General features: G+C 33.5%; 1 pseudogene; it reads left to right on the top strand.

Moving 5' to 3' along the window:
- Positions 1–13,726, top strand: part of LOC149533718 (protein SEMI-ROLLED LEAF 2-like) — a 107,785-nt pseudogene that overhangs the window by 39,299 nt on the left and 54,760 nt on the right.

Here is a 13,726-nt window from a genome sequence, read left to right on the forward strand (position 1 = left end):
GTGAAAATCAAAGAAATATTTCTTGATGCATTCAACTTGCAAGTACCTAATGAAACTCAACCCATCATGGACTAATTGTCAAACATTATGGACTAGGTACAAAATGAAGACCTTGATACAAATGTAAAACTATTAGAATGGTTAGAAAAGAAGTTTCAGATGAAAGTGAATGAGAAAATATCAAGTGAAATAACACTTTCACAAGTTGAATTGGCTAAGAAGATTGAAAAGGAAAAAATAGTACTTGAGAATGTATTCTTATTATACACCAAGTTGTGTGATTCATCCTATTTCACATAGGAAACTAGCCAACGAATACTGAGCTTGGAAGGAAATCTAAAGATTTCTAGCACATAGCTACCCAAAGATCTAGCTCAGAGTGAGAAGCATTTTGTAGCTATGCTTCACACACAGAAAGAATTTGCTGTATTGATAGTAGAAGAGGCCAATATCAAGGCCAAATTGATGCAGATTCAATCTTCCATTACCCCACATTTGGAAGTACTCCATGAGGAACAAGTCTATGCAAGAATGTTCTAAAGAAGGATCCTAACCTTTCTACTTTAGAAGGCCTCGTATGTCTTGCAATAGAGACAACCATCTAGCACAAATCATTGGAAATTGGTTTAGATAATTGGGATGCTTCTCTCAAGATGATTATGGAGGCAAATAAAACATTTTTGTCAAAGTATTCTATTCATTCTTAGGACCCTTTGACATAAGTGTCAAAAAGGGGGAGAATATATTCATGGGGGAGATAATTCATTATTGCATCTAATAAGAATGAGGAGATATTCACAATATAATGTTTTGGGGGAGATGTGAATAAGAATGGTTACATAATACATTCCTTGATGGAAGTAATAAAGAATATCCAAAGGGGGAGATATTTAGATTTTCACATTCATAATTTGAGGAAGTAATAAAAGCCAAGAAGGATGCAAAACTACAAGAAGATGTGAAAGGGAATAGATACACAGTATAGGGAATAGAAACAAGGTAGAAATAGATACAGAGTGTAGACAAGGCAAAAAGAATCAGATACATCAACATGAGACAAATTCAACACAAGAGTTTTTGGTTACAGAAATGGAACATCAGCTTAGGGGGAGTTAATTTTTTTTTGAGGTATACAAAATTTTGAACAGAATGTGTACTATACTCATAGAGATCAAGTTCATAATGCCTAGTTAAGTATTTTTGCCACTCATGTCAAAGGGGGAGATTGTTGATTTCAGATTGGTTTTGACATTTCAGTGTCAACACACTTAACCAATTCTTCAGTTAATCCCAAGCTACAGTGTGTGCCGAGCTAGAGAATTCAATAGGTGCCGAGTGATCTTTAGGTACTGAGTGATAAGTGATGCCAAGTGAAACATAAATGCTATAAGGATATCCAATATTAAATGTAGGGTCAATGGGTTAGGTAGCACATGGTTTTAGCAAATGGTTTATGTAATACCACTTGGTGGTTTTGTGAGACTTGCTACTATATAAGTAGCCACAAGGGTAGTTGTAGGGACAATAGAAAAATGGAAAAAGAAAGAGTCAAATAGGACAAGGCTTGACAAGTTAGCCAAGGGAGCATTTGTGAAGGTTGGAAGCATGACATGAGATGTGTGGATTCATGCTTGTTTGCATGGATTTCTTGGTAGTGGCTATGGCTTTGAAAGATTCCATGGTTGTATTGCAATGATATTTTTTGTTGAATAATACATGGTGATGGATACTTTTAGAGGCTGGGTTTTTTCCCTCAATGAGGGTTTCTCAGGGTATATCTTGTGTCACAATTTTTGTGGGTATGTTTTCTATTCTCTTGCATGTGGATTTTAATTACACATTTTTTTCAGATATATTATGGGTTATGTTAAAACAGTTATATTCTTTGTTGCAAGTTTCCTTACAAGTGGTATTAGATCTATGGTTTTGTTATTGTAACCCTAGATTGAATCCATGGGAATGCATGACAGGATAAAAGAAACGGCAAGATATATGAGTTTTTTTATTATAGATCTAAGGGTTTTGGCCTTTTTGTTATGATGGGATGTTGGTAGATTTGGGCATGTGAAATTGTTGGACAAAAGGATTTTTTGGATGTTTCATTTAAATGAGGGTTTTAGGGGGAGCTTGTAGAAATGACCTCCTGGATAAAAACAAACCTCACCATTGGATCTGGGTTGATGTTTTCATAAATTTTGATCTATAATATGCCCTAGTTTGGCCATGTTCAGAGGAAATGAAAGAGTTTTTTTGTTTTACCACATGATGGTTGTTAAATTTAATCCCATTAGAATTTTCGTCACAAAAAAAAATCGCATTGAAAATGGTAAAAATATAGTCTTAGTAAAACAACCATAATGTTCTTTCAGGATATTGGATTTTGGACTTCTTACAGGCATTGAAAAGCTAATTTAGAGCACTACAACTTGACATAGGTTTAGTTCTGCGATTTTGACATTTTGTCAGGTTTCAAGAGCCTACAAATTAGATGTTCTATATTTTAAACACAAATTAGGGCATAACTTGAGCATACAGAGTTGGATTTTGGACTTTGAATAGTCAACAAAAATCTCTTGGAGAGCTCTACACATTAGTTTAGATTTGGTGCAGGTTTGACATGGTTTATTTGGTGATGTAATGATCTGAATAGTTTATGATATATTGATTATGGTAGCATTGTGAGTCTATGACATTGTATGTTTGGAGATTTGAGATTTGATCTCATTGTATACTTAGTTCATATTTCAGATTTGTCTCATGATGATATGGTTATTAGTATTTGGTTTAGATATGTATGATGACTTTTTGGGTCTACAAGTTTTGTAGTTTTGTAAGTGGTCTATACTTACTATTTGCATTTATAGCTTGGTTATGGGTTGTCTATGCCAATTGATCTTTCATTATTGATGCATATTTAGATTGGTGGCTTAGATTTGGGTTGTCTATACCCTAAGCCACATGATTTGCTAATTTTTCTTCATTTAGAATGGATGAGATGTTATTACTAGGTATAGTCATGGTGGAGGATTGTTGTTGACTATTTTATGCTGATAGATTGGACACATTGAGAGTTAGTTGCTCAGTTCATGGATGTGATCATGGTGCCATGGATTTTGGCATGACATGATTGGATATACAGGTACATCCTTGATGTTCATTGGTTTGGATTGTTGATTTGGTTATGGTGGTATATCTTCTTGGTTGAGGATCATAGTTATTTGGTTTCTTTTGAGGAGCTGATGATGTGCACTTTGAGTTCTTTGATGGTTTGATTTCTTGGTTGATTCACATGGTTAGAGGATGGTTTTTTCATCATGATCTCATAGATAGCTTGGATACATATTTTAGTGGGAGCTTGTGACAGTGATGAGGTGACAATGTAGGATTAGTTCTTGGTTTGGTTTGGTTTGTATCTTCTTGGTTTAGAGATCTTGGTTTCACTTGGTATTGACACTTTGGTTGTGTGAGTGTAGAAATGGAGGATCTTCATGCAGGAGATGGATTTTATGATGCTATAGGTGACTTGGTGCCATGGTTGAGTGGGAGTTTTTGGCACTGATATATTTATTGAGTGTTTGCAAATGTTAGAGGTTTGTCTTAGATCTTGTTGCTACAGAAGCATCTTTGACATTTGCATGGTGCACTTGGTTATCTTCATGGTGTGTGAAGATGGGTAGATCATGAGGACTCATGGGGTTCTTGGTTATCTTCATGGTGTGTGGAGATGGTTCTTCATGGTATGTGGAGATGGTTTTCTTCATGGTGTGCGGAGAAGGTTGCATCTCGAGGACTAATGGGGTTCTTGGTAAATGTGTGGTTTATGCTTTCATTTCACATGTTATCCTTGGTGTGAGGATGGTTTCATTTTTATGTCATGGTATACTCTTGATACATGTTTAGAGTTTTGACATGTTATTTTATGTTCATATGGAGCATGTTATCTCTTTGGTTGAGATAGTTAGATCATGTTGTCATGTTTATGTTCTTGAGGCCATGGTTGGAATGTTGACAATGATCTTGGTTTAGTTTCTTGGTATTGAGTACATTGATCATAAGTTGGATACTTCATGATATTGCTATGTGGAATTTGTAGTTGGCATGGATTGATTGGTTATAGGTGCTCATGGATACTTAGAGATGGTGGTGATGCTGATTTCTCTTGGATTAGAGAAGTATTTGTTGGGTCAATTTTTTGGTTTCAACAGAAATTCCAAGGGGCATTCACCTAATATGAGAGGAGATTTTTCTTAGATGAGTCTTCATTGGAGACTTGGATATCTTGATGAACATTTTTATTCCCCACTCTTGGTCTACTTAGTGGTTTGCTTCTTGAGAGGTATAGCCCATTGTTTCTCTCAGGTGCATTATATTTAAGCTTATCTTTCATGGATATGGATCTTGAGCTACGATACATGGGTTAGTTCTAGAGGGTACATTTGAGAGATGTTTTAGCATTGGTTATCTTCATTTTCAAATGTTGTTATGTTAGTTGAGTTTGGGAGATGGTTTTATATTAGATCCCTTGGATTAGGAATGGATTATGAGTTTGATCTTCTTGTGATAGGCTTACATCCATGATTAGTTATATGGTATGGTTTGGGTGTTGTTGAGGCTTCTGGGTTGGGGTTTTATGGAGGAGATCATACTTGCATAGTATACATCTAGAGGTGTGTGCAGAAGGATATGATACAGGTTATGATTTGCATGGTTTCTCTTTGGTCTTGGTTATCTTTCTGGATGTTCGATTTTTCTTACATTGGATTTGAGATTGGTTAGAGATTGTGATCACTGGTTTGTGCTCATGCTTGCCATATGAGAGATGACATGGTTATTCCTTTAACTCTTTCCTATGTTGGTAATGGAGAGCCTGGGAGACTGTTGGAGATATTTTGTGAGAGTTGTTGTTGCAAGTTATTGGTTTATATGTTGTGGATGTCCTTGAGACTACATGGACTCACTTCTTTGAGATGTTGTGAGTGGATTGGTTATAGATTTGACATTATCTTTTGTAGCAGGAGCTTCTTGGTATATATGTGGTAGATATTTCTCTTGAGGCTTGTGATTGCAGGTTACAGATTGGATATGTTGCTGATTGTGAGATTCACTTTGTATACCTTTGGTGGTATGGATAAATGGATGGTTTTGGCACTTGCTATGGGTGCTATTTCAACTATGGATATTTTGACAACTACGGATACATGTGATTACCTTTGGATCAAGTTTTTGTGCTTGGCATTTTAGTTGGTACAAGATTTTGTGATCTTCTAATGCAATATATTGGGTGGCTTTCTCTTTGGATGGCTTCTATGTATGTCCAATGGCAGTGGCATAATAGGAGGTGGGATCATTCATGTTTGAGATGTTGGATACTTTGATTTTGTTATGGGTGCTAGGTTGGAGCACATGGTGCACTTTGATCTATGATGGTCGATGTGCTAGGAGGGATTGTTCCCTTGTTCATTTATGTGATTACAAATTAACCCTATGCAATGTATACAACAAGTGAGAGATTGTTGAGATTATGGGTGTTGCACATATTGCATAGTATTGTTATATTATATTATATTATTTTATTATGTAATTTTGCACCTAGATGGACATGCAACATGTAAATATTCCCATGGGATATACTTTATGACTTGTATTGTAACATTGTGATTATATTTAATGTAATTATTTAATATTAGGGAAAAGAATTAAATTTTCAATAGTAAATGTGGGGTCAATGTGTTAGGTAGCACATGGTTTTAGCACATGGTTTATGTAATACCACTTGGTGGTTTTGTGGGACTTGCCACTATATAAGCAACCACAAGGGTAGTTGTAGGGAGAAGAGGAAAAGGGAAAAGACAAGAGTCGAGCAGGACAAGGCTTGACAAGTTAGCCAAGGGGGCATTTGTGAAGGTTAGAAGTATGGCATGAGATGTTTGAATTCATGCTTGTTCACATGGATTGCTTGTTAGTGGCTATGGATTTGAAGGCTTCCATGGTTGTATTGCAATGATATTTTTTGCTAAATAATACATGGTGATAGATGCTTTTGGAGGCTAGGTTTTTCCCTCAATGAGGGTTTCCCAGGGTATATCTTGTGTTACAATTTTTGTGGGTATGTTATTTATTCTTTTGCATGTAGATTTTAATTACATATTTATTTCAGATCTATTATGGGTTATGTGCAAATGATTATATTCTTTGTTGCAAGTTTCCTTATAATAAATGGAATCATCGACTATATTATATTAATCTTTTTGCTTTAGACAATGCAATGTCGATAATTGTATGAGGGTTCACCATTCATTAAGTTGTTAGTTGGAAGGAACATAATACAAGAATACATAGAATATGTCTGTAGTCCAAGAATCCAAACACAACAAGAATACAAGAATTAAACAAGTGGTAATCATAAATGAGCGAAGGGAAAATAGTGAATAGTTACCAAGTTTGGTAATAAGTCCTCTAAAATACCCACTGGAAAAGCTCACCTGATTGAAGAATCACATGCTAGGAAGAACATACCTAGTTTCAAACATTTTTTAGACTTGGAATCTTTCTTCCAGTTACCATTGAATGATGTTTTATCAAGTTTGATGTGTCTAGAAGTCACAAGTTTGCAAGAAGAATATACAATATCAAATAACAAGAATTACATTTGGTGAGAAACACTATAGATATATGACATACAAGAAAATAACATAAATTTAGACCAACAATTAGTCAATAGAGGAAAAAGAATACCTAGCAGATAGAATAAAAAATGCAAAATTGTTTATGAATTCTCTCAAAAAAGAGAAGAGTATAAGCAGAACAATTTATTTTATAAATAAGAAAGTGTAGAAAAATGATGTTGGAAATGTTGGTTGATAACATTCCAACATAGACTTGTAATTTGATGGGGCCCACACATGGCATTCATTTGACATGTTGCAGTTATATGGAAGTAGTCAAAAATTACATGATGATAAATAATGAAGAACAAAATTATATGTTAAATATAATCACATCTCTTACATAGTTAGGGAACATCATTGGACAAGTAAGAAAGATACTCATATTATAACACAAAGCTTCATACATCTCTGTGACTGGTATGTACACTATTGTTGCTTCAAGTAAGGCATTCTCCCACTTTGTATGTGCTCATTTTTTTGGTCTAATTGAAGGATACTAAGTTGATTGTGGATATAATCCTATATTCTATTATAATAAATTTATTACTTTTTCCATTTCAATCTTTGCAAAACATTTTTCAGAAGTAGTCACACTAATGTGGTAGTTTTTTGCATGACACTCTTATGTATGTTCACTATATTGTAACACCAGTTTTATATGCCTTTTTACTCAATGGTGTTCTTGGAATTGTCTATTATTGTAAAATTCAAACATCATTGTATCAATTTGTTATTTTGATTGGATGGTATGATTATTTACATGGGGACTGGTTTGATCCATTTGTTGTGAGAAGTTAGTGATCATTAACCAAATAAACTATCTTTAAAGGTGCTCTACTATAGAAAGATTAATTTAGTGTGAGGTTGGTAAAAGGCTTCTTGTTAATGCCTCCATTGGAATGATATTATGTGAGGTTAATGATTTTTTGATATGCATAGAGAGTTGTTTTTGTGCTGGGCTGTAAGTATTTAGGGATATGATTTTATACATCAATAAAAAATATGATGTTGTAAATATGATGGAAACAATTATGTAAAACCTTATTTTTTGATGGAATAATTTTTTAAATTCTTCTTTGAAATGTTCAACTTAAATTTTTGAATCTACATTGAAGTCTAGAGCAGCAACAAGGATTGTATGATGAGAATGTTTCATTTGACAATGTATTTTTCCAAAGTAGTCATTTGATATAGGTTTTCTCAGAAAAATGTTGGTATGATCATATTCATAATTTTATAGCTATGTTAGAGTCCTTAACTAGTAGTTGATTAGAATGCTATAAAATGATTAATTAGTTTCACCTTAGAATACACTAATTTCCACAAAAGATAGTATATGTATAAGGTATATACATGTTTCCCTTATTGGAAAAAGCTATGGAAGATTAGTAAGAATGTTGTTGGTATTCCCATTCTAGATCAGGTACCAACATTTTTTCTATAAAGAAGGTTTCTTATTCCTTTTAAGCATCTAATCTTAATGTATGCCTTTTCATTTTTCTTGTAAGTACATTTAAAGGATTTGTTTACATGACTAGTAGATCATAAAATGAAGTGTTAAAATGAATAGTGATAATGTTGTTATCACAACCATGAGTCATGGAAGATTGTGAGAAGAAGTGGAGAAGGATAGACAAATAATGAGAAAAATAATGATTTTCCTATTTACAAAAAGAAGTGACAGTGTAAAAAAAACTAGAAACGGTGATAAGTCACTATTATAGGACAACAATATCACATGAAGTTTAAAGCTAAATGAGAAAATGATTTCAAATAAGGGCATGCAAGTGATTCAAAGGAATCCTTGGTACATTAAGAGAAGTCAAAAAATAATGGAAAAGATGTTTTGTCCAATACATTAAAAACAATGAATGCATATGATAAAACACAAACTATTTTCTTAGAATCTGACAAGAATTTAACTATCACAATTGATGTCGTTGCCTATTTCTGCTGAACTAATGGAATAAATTATTTCACATTACATAATATGTTTCTTAGTTTCTAACTTATCCTTGGTGAAATTTGGCTTGCATGTTGATCTCAGATTGGTTTTGACAATTGAGTGTCAACACACTTAAGATATTTACTAAGTTCATGTTGAGCTAGTAATACATGCTGAGTATAATATGTATAGATGCCAAGTTGCAATGAGTGCTGAGTCATTCAAGTGTTGAGTAAGTAGTTGATGTTGAAAAATTCAGGTGTTGAGTGTCTAATCAATATAACACCCTTTTATTTGCATGATTTGACATCCCTTACCACCAAAGTACTATGCTAATTTTCATTAAATGTCAATCCGGGAGCATGAACTTGAGATGATGTCTGCAAAGTATATGCTCTAGTTTTCACTAAAAGTCACTACTACTTTGAATGCAATAACTGTTAAGGAAATATAGTTTATCCAAAGGAAAGACGACTATCAAATACTTAGAAGGAAATTCTAATTATTTAGCCATATATCTATGCACCTACTGCTGCAGGAACAGTGACTGGTTCTGTTTCCAATGGCTGCAGGAACAACAGTTTTAACTCTAACTTAGAAAACTGAGTCTAACTTCTACTTACTAAAGTAAAACTCCACCTTCCACGTGGGCCCCCATGGAAGAATGAAGGAAAGACAAACTCAGATAAAAGTGTAGAAACTCAGCAAAGACATGTATTCATCAAATATGCAGTATTACAATAACTTAGGAAAAACAGTAAGATGTCTATCAACTCTATCTGTCTATTCACTACCTAACCTCATAGACACAGACGAGGTCTTATTTATAGAGAAGAACAACAAAATCCTAAAACTACAACTTCCTCATGAAGGAAAGTCAGTTACAACTTTAAGACTGTAAACATGCAATTGGAAAGACATTAATTCTCCCTTAAATTCCCCACAAATATAGAGATCATAGAAAATGATAGATTTTCTCATTTATCTATCTTCAAATAGCTTTCCAAGAATCCAGGTATCGTGTTTTGCATGTTTAACTGATTGCTTTTATGCTTACTTCCTTGCTCGGCCACTTTATCAGGTCCCACTTGGTTATTCATTAAAATAGGTCCCTTCTGACATTATTGCCAAGTCTTCTAGTTGCAACGGTGTCATAATGCTTCTCCTTAATGTCATCAATGCTTTAGCGCTATTCCTTCATAGTTTGTTTAACTCTGCTCTACTTATATCCTGCGATCAACATTTAATACACACAAGACTTCCCACAAACATTTATTTTCATTTATTAGTTTATAAAGAAAAGGCATTAATTATTCAACTAACATTTTTTGCAATCTCTTCAGCTGCAGGAAGATCTACCCATATCAAACATTCACGAAGAAATATTTTTACCACAAAATGAACCCCTTTTTAAATATAATTTTGATTATCATTTTATGTCCTATGTCCATACTTTATACATCAAAAGTTCAAAACATTTATATTAAAGGATGATAAAGTTCAGCATGTTATAGACAAATGTTCACAAAAAGGGCTAATAAAACTTCTATTTCTTCATGTCATCATTTTTCCCCCCCAACTGTCCTGAGGCTGGTTCCTTCAGTATCTATAAGTTTCTGATCCTCATCTGCAGTCTGAGGTCATTGGCAATTTTCTCTCCTAATTCATGAGCTCTATAATTGAAATATCCATGATTTTGTTTCAATCTTTCCCATTTCTGTTCTTCAACAGTCATGTTATATTCAACAAACAGATCATGTTTTCCAAGCATAGGATGCAGGAGTATTAGCGGTTGGAAATGAAGAGGTATCCAATAATTTTTTTGATTTCTTCCCAACGTCAGATTCCTAGGCATCCTGCTGATGGCTAATTCCAGATTTTGGGGAGAGTGCAACTCCTTGGTTTTCAGGGCTTCTGGCAATTGAATCCATCTTTGAAGAGAAGCTTGTATAGCATCAGGGGCATTTTTAGAACAATGCTGCTCCTAATCCAGAAATGCCTATTCACGGACAGGATGGATTTTGGCAGCAACACTTCGATTATTGCTAACAGAAAGCCAATCGAAGAATACTTTGTAAGTGTTCTATATTTTTGGCCGAATGTACAATGGTTCAAACATTTCCTTTTCCCTGTAAGGAGCAACCTGGTTCTCTTGACTGATCTCATTCTGCATCCATGACATAATGACCCTAAACTGTACATCTCCCACATACATCAATGAATTCAAATCTTTATCATTTGGTACAACAAGATTATGAACATATAATTCATAGAGGAGATTCTTCAAAGTCATTGGAACTGAATTGAATGTTGCATAAAATTCCTGAGGAGTATGTAAAGAAGGGTTCAATCCTTGAGTAATTCAAGACAACTGAAAATTAATCATTTGCTCCTATAGGAACAATGTATAAACTAGAGATGGGGACCTGCAATTTACAAGCTCTGGAATGAGCTCTGTGATCTTTGTGACACGTTGCTGTAGGATCTTAATTTCATTATCCTTTTCTTCAATTTTCTGTGCTTGTTCCCTGATAGTTTTGAGCATTTGTTTCTTCTATAAATCCCAATTTGCTTTCTCCCATTGAAATTGTTGGTACAAATTAAAGTTGGCTGTTAACGGAGTGGAAATGTCTGGTGGTGTATGATGACAAACAATAGGTCTATAATCTTCAAGGCAGTTCTCAAGATGATGGTGGTCAGCAGTGTTGTCATCCTGAGAATGCTGTTGCTCAACAAAATCATTATGTTGACAAGTAACAATGTTATCAACTTTTTCTGAAGGGACAATTGCTGTAGGATAGGGTGCAATAGTCATTTGTTCTTGAAATGTTTCAACAATTTCCTGAACCATTTCTTGTGTAATAGATGGATATTCCTCTAGTGGTAGATTATCAGTTTCCTCCGCTGGGTGTCCAACCTCAGGCACTATCTCTTCTGAGGACTCTATGTCACTATCAACATTAATAGGACTATTTGGTTTTGCAAAAATTTCCTCAGGATTATTTTTATGTTCAGGAGTAGGTGCTGTATGCTCTGGTGACTGTGCAGGTGTAGGTACTAGAGTTTCAATATCAATAGGTGGCATAGGAGGCTCAGCAGCTGGCGCAGGTGGTTCAGTTCTTATATTCACCCCATACATTCTGGTGACTCGCCGTAGGGTAGAAATTGGTTTCTTGTCCTTATCAACAGATTTTCCTTTATTCAGATTAAGTGCAAGTTCTTGTGATAGTGGAGGCACTTCTTCTGAACCTTCCTCTGAGGCAACTATGTGTGATTTTCTCTTCCTAGGAGTTGAGGCTTCTACAATAAAAATTTTCCTCTTTGTAGTTTTAGGCATAGAAGTAGAAGTTGAAGCTTCTTGAGCCATTCTATATACTACTTTTTTGACTCCTACAACAATTTTCTCTCTTGTCCCTACTCCTTGCTCTTTAGGTACACCCCTTCTAGGTCCCTCTAGCCTTAACTTTACAAAATCATCCCATGTTCCCAAATGCTGCCTAGTCAACTCTTTTTTAATTATAGCCCTAATCAAGCAATGGTGGGATACTGACTGGGTTTTGCCATGCTGTACATAGGTAGCTTGCCTTTTGATAATATTATAAAGGAAACTTGAAAGATTTAAAAGACAATCCCCATGCCGCAAACCACTAAGAATTTTGAAATGAACAACATGAAAATAGGAATATCTTCTGTCACAGGTAAAATATCTTATGATAAATTCAACAGGGTGGATAAATTGTAGAGGGAGAGATAACCGTAATGTACCTTGCTTTTTGTTTTCCTCTAGCCAAGGATCTCCCAGTACTGAGAATGTAACGCCCCGCCAAGGGATCCAAAAGAAATAACCTAAAGTTTGACTAAGTTTGACAAAATTTTTAAATTTTTTTTTATATATAAAACGAATTTCAAAAAAATGATGTTTTTATGAAAAATATTTTTTTTTATAAAAATGTTTTAACAACAAGATTTTGTAAATAATGAATTCGATTATAATCGAACTTATTTTAAATGAATATATATTTACTGTGTAAATATATATATTCTTTTACCAAAAGTTCAGAATTAAATCTGATAGACAAAAAACTAGATCCCCATTTCTTATTTTCTTATCAATATTTTAAAGAAGATTTTCCAATAAGATTTCTACCCTTTCAGATAAGTTTTCACAATTTACAATCTATTGGGGAGAAATTATATTGAACAATTAAAACATTCCATGTACAGAATAATTTTCCAATATCCAGAATTCACAAGCATGATATATATTCTTTACCAGAATTATCCAGACAATTATTTAGCAAACACAAAGAAGACAGGAATTAAAAGAACGTATTTGAATTATGCAAATCTTCACAAGCGTCTACCTGGACACTGATGCTAATTTGCTATGCTCCAAAAATCTGTAGAAAACAATTCCCCTTTCAGAACTTTCTCCTTCTCTGAAATTTTCCTTCTTCCCTTCAAAATTTCCAGCCCCTTGAAAAATGAACCCCCAATTTGTGATAAAGGAGTTCTCTCCCTATAATCGGGGCACTAATTGTGCATTCACCTTAGAGAACTCTTTGCTCACACCTTTTTAACTCTTTATTAACTTTCATTTATCTTTCTTTTATCTTTTCCATGCACATACAATAATCCATTAAATTAATTTATTTAATCTTTACTTGACCCCTTTTAAATTGATTTATTTAATTTAATCTCATGCATGTATTATGCAATCATAAAACTTTTAATAATTTAATTTTCTTTTCCCACTTCTAAATTTATTTTTGAACAATAATTTTGATAACTATCTATTAATTTTAATAATTATATTATTTAGCATTTATTTAAAAATGCACTCCAAATATATATATATATATATATATATATATATATTATTAAATTAATTAAATATTGTCATGTTCAAATTTAAACTTATAGATTTATTCTCAAATTTAATTCTTTTTATATGACTCTTTTATATAATTAATTTCTCAATTAATTAAATAAAATATTAACATAACATATAATTTTCTATTAAATTAAATTATTAATTAAATCTTTTTAATTAGACTTAATAAACAAAAAATTCACCAAAACTCATAAAGTAAAAATACGAAAACCCATCATA

The sequence above is a fragment of the Cupressus sempervirens genome, chromosome 10 (assembly GCF_028749045.1).
Source record: "Cupressus sempervirens isolate cs-2001-9-10 chromosome 10, ASM2874904v1, whole genome shotgun sequence".
NCBI classification, from domain to species: Eukaryota; Viridiplantae; Streptophyta; class Pinopsida; order Cupressales; family Cupressaceae; genus Cupressus; species Cupressus sempervirens.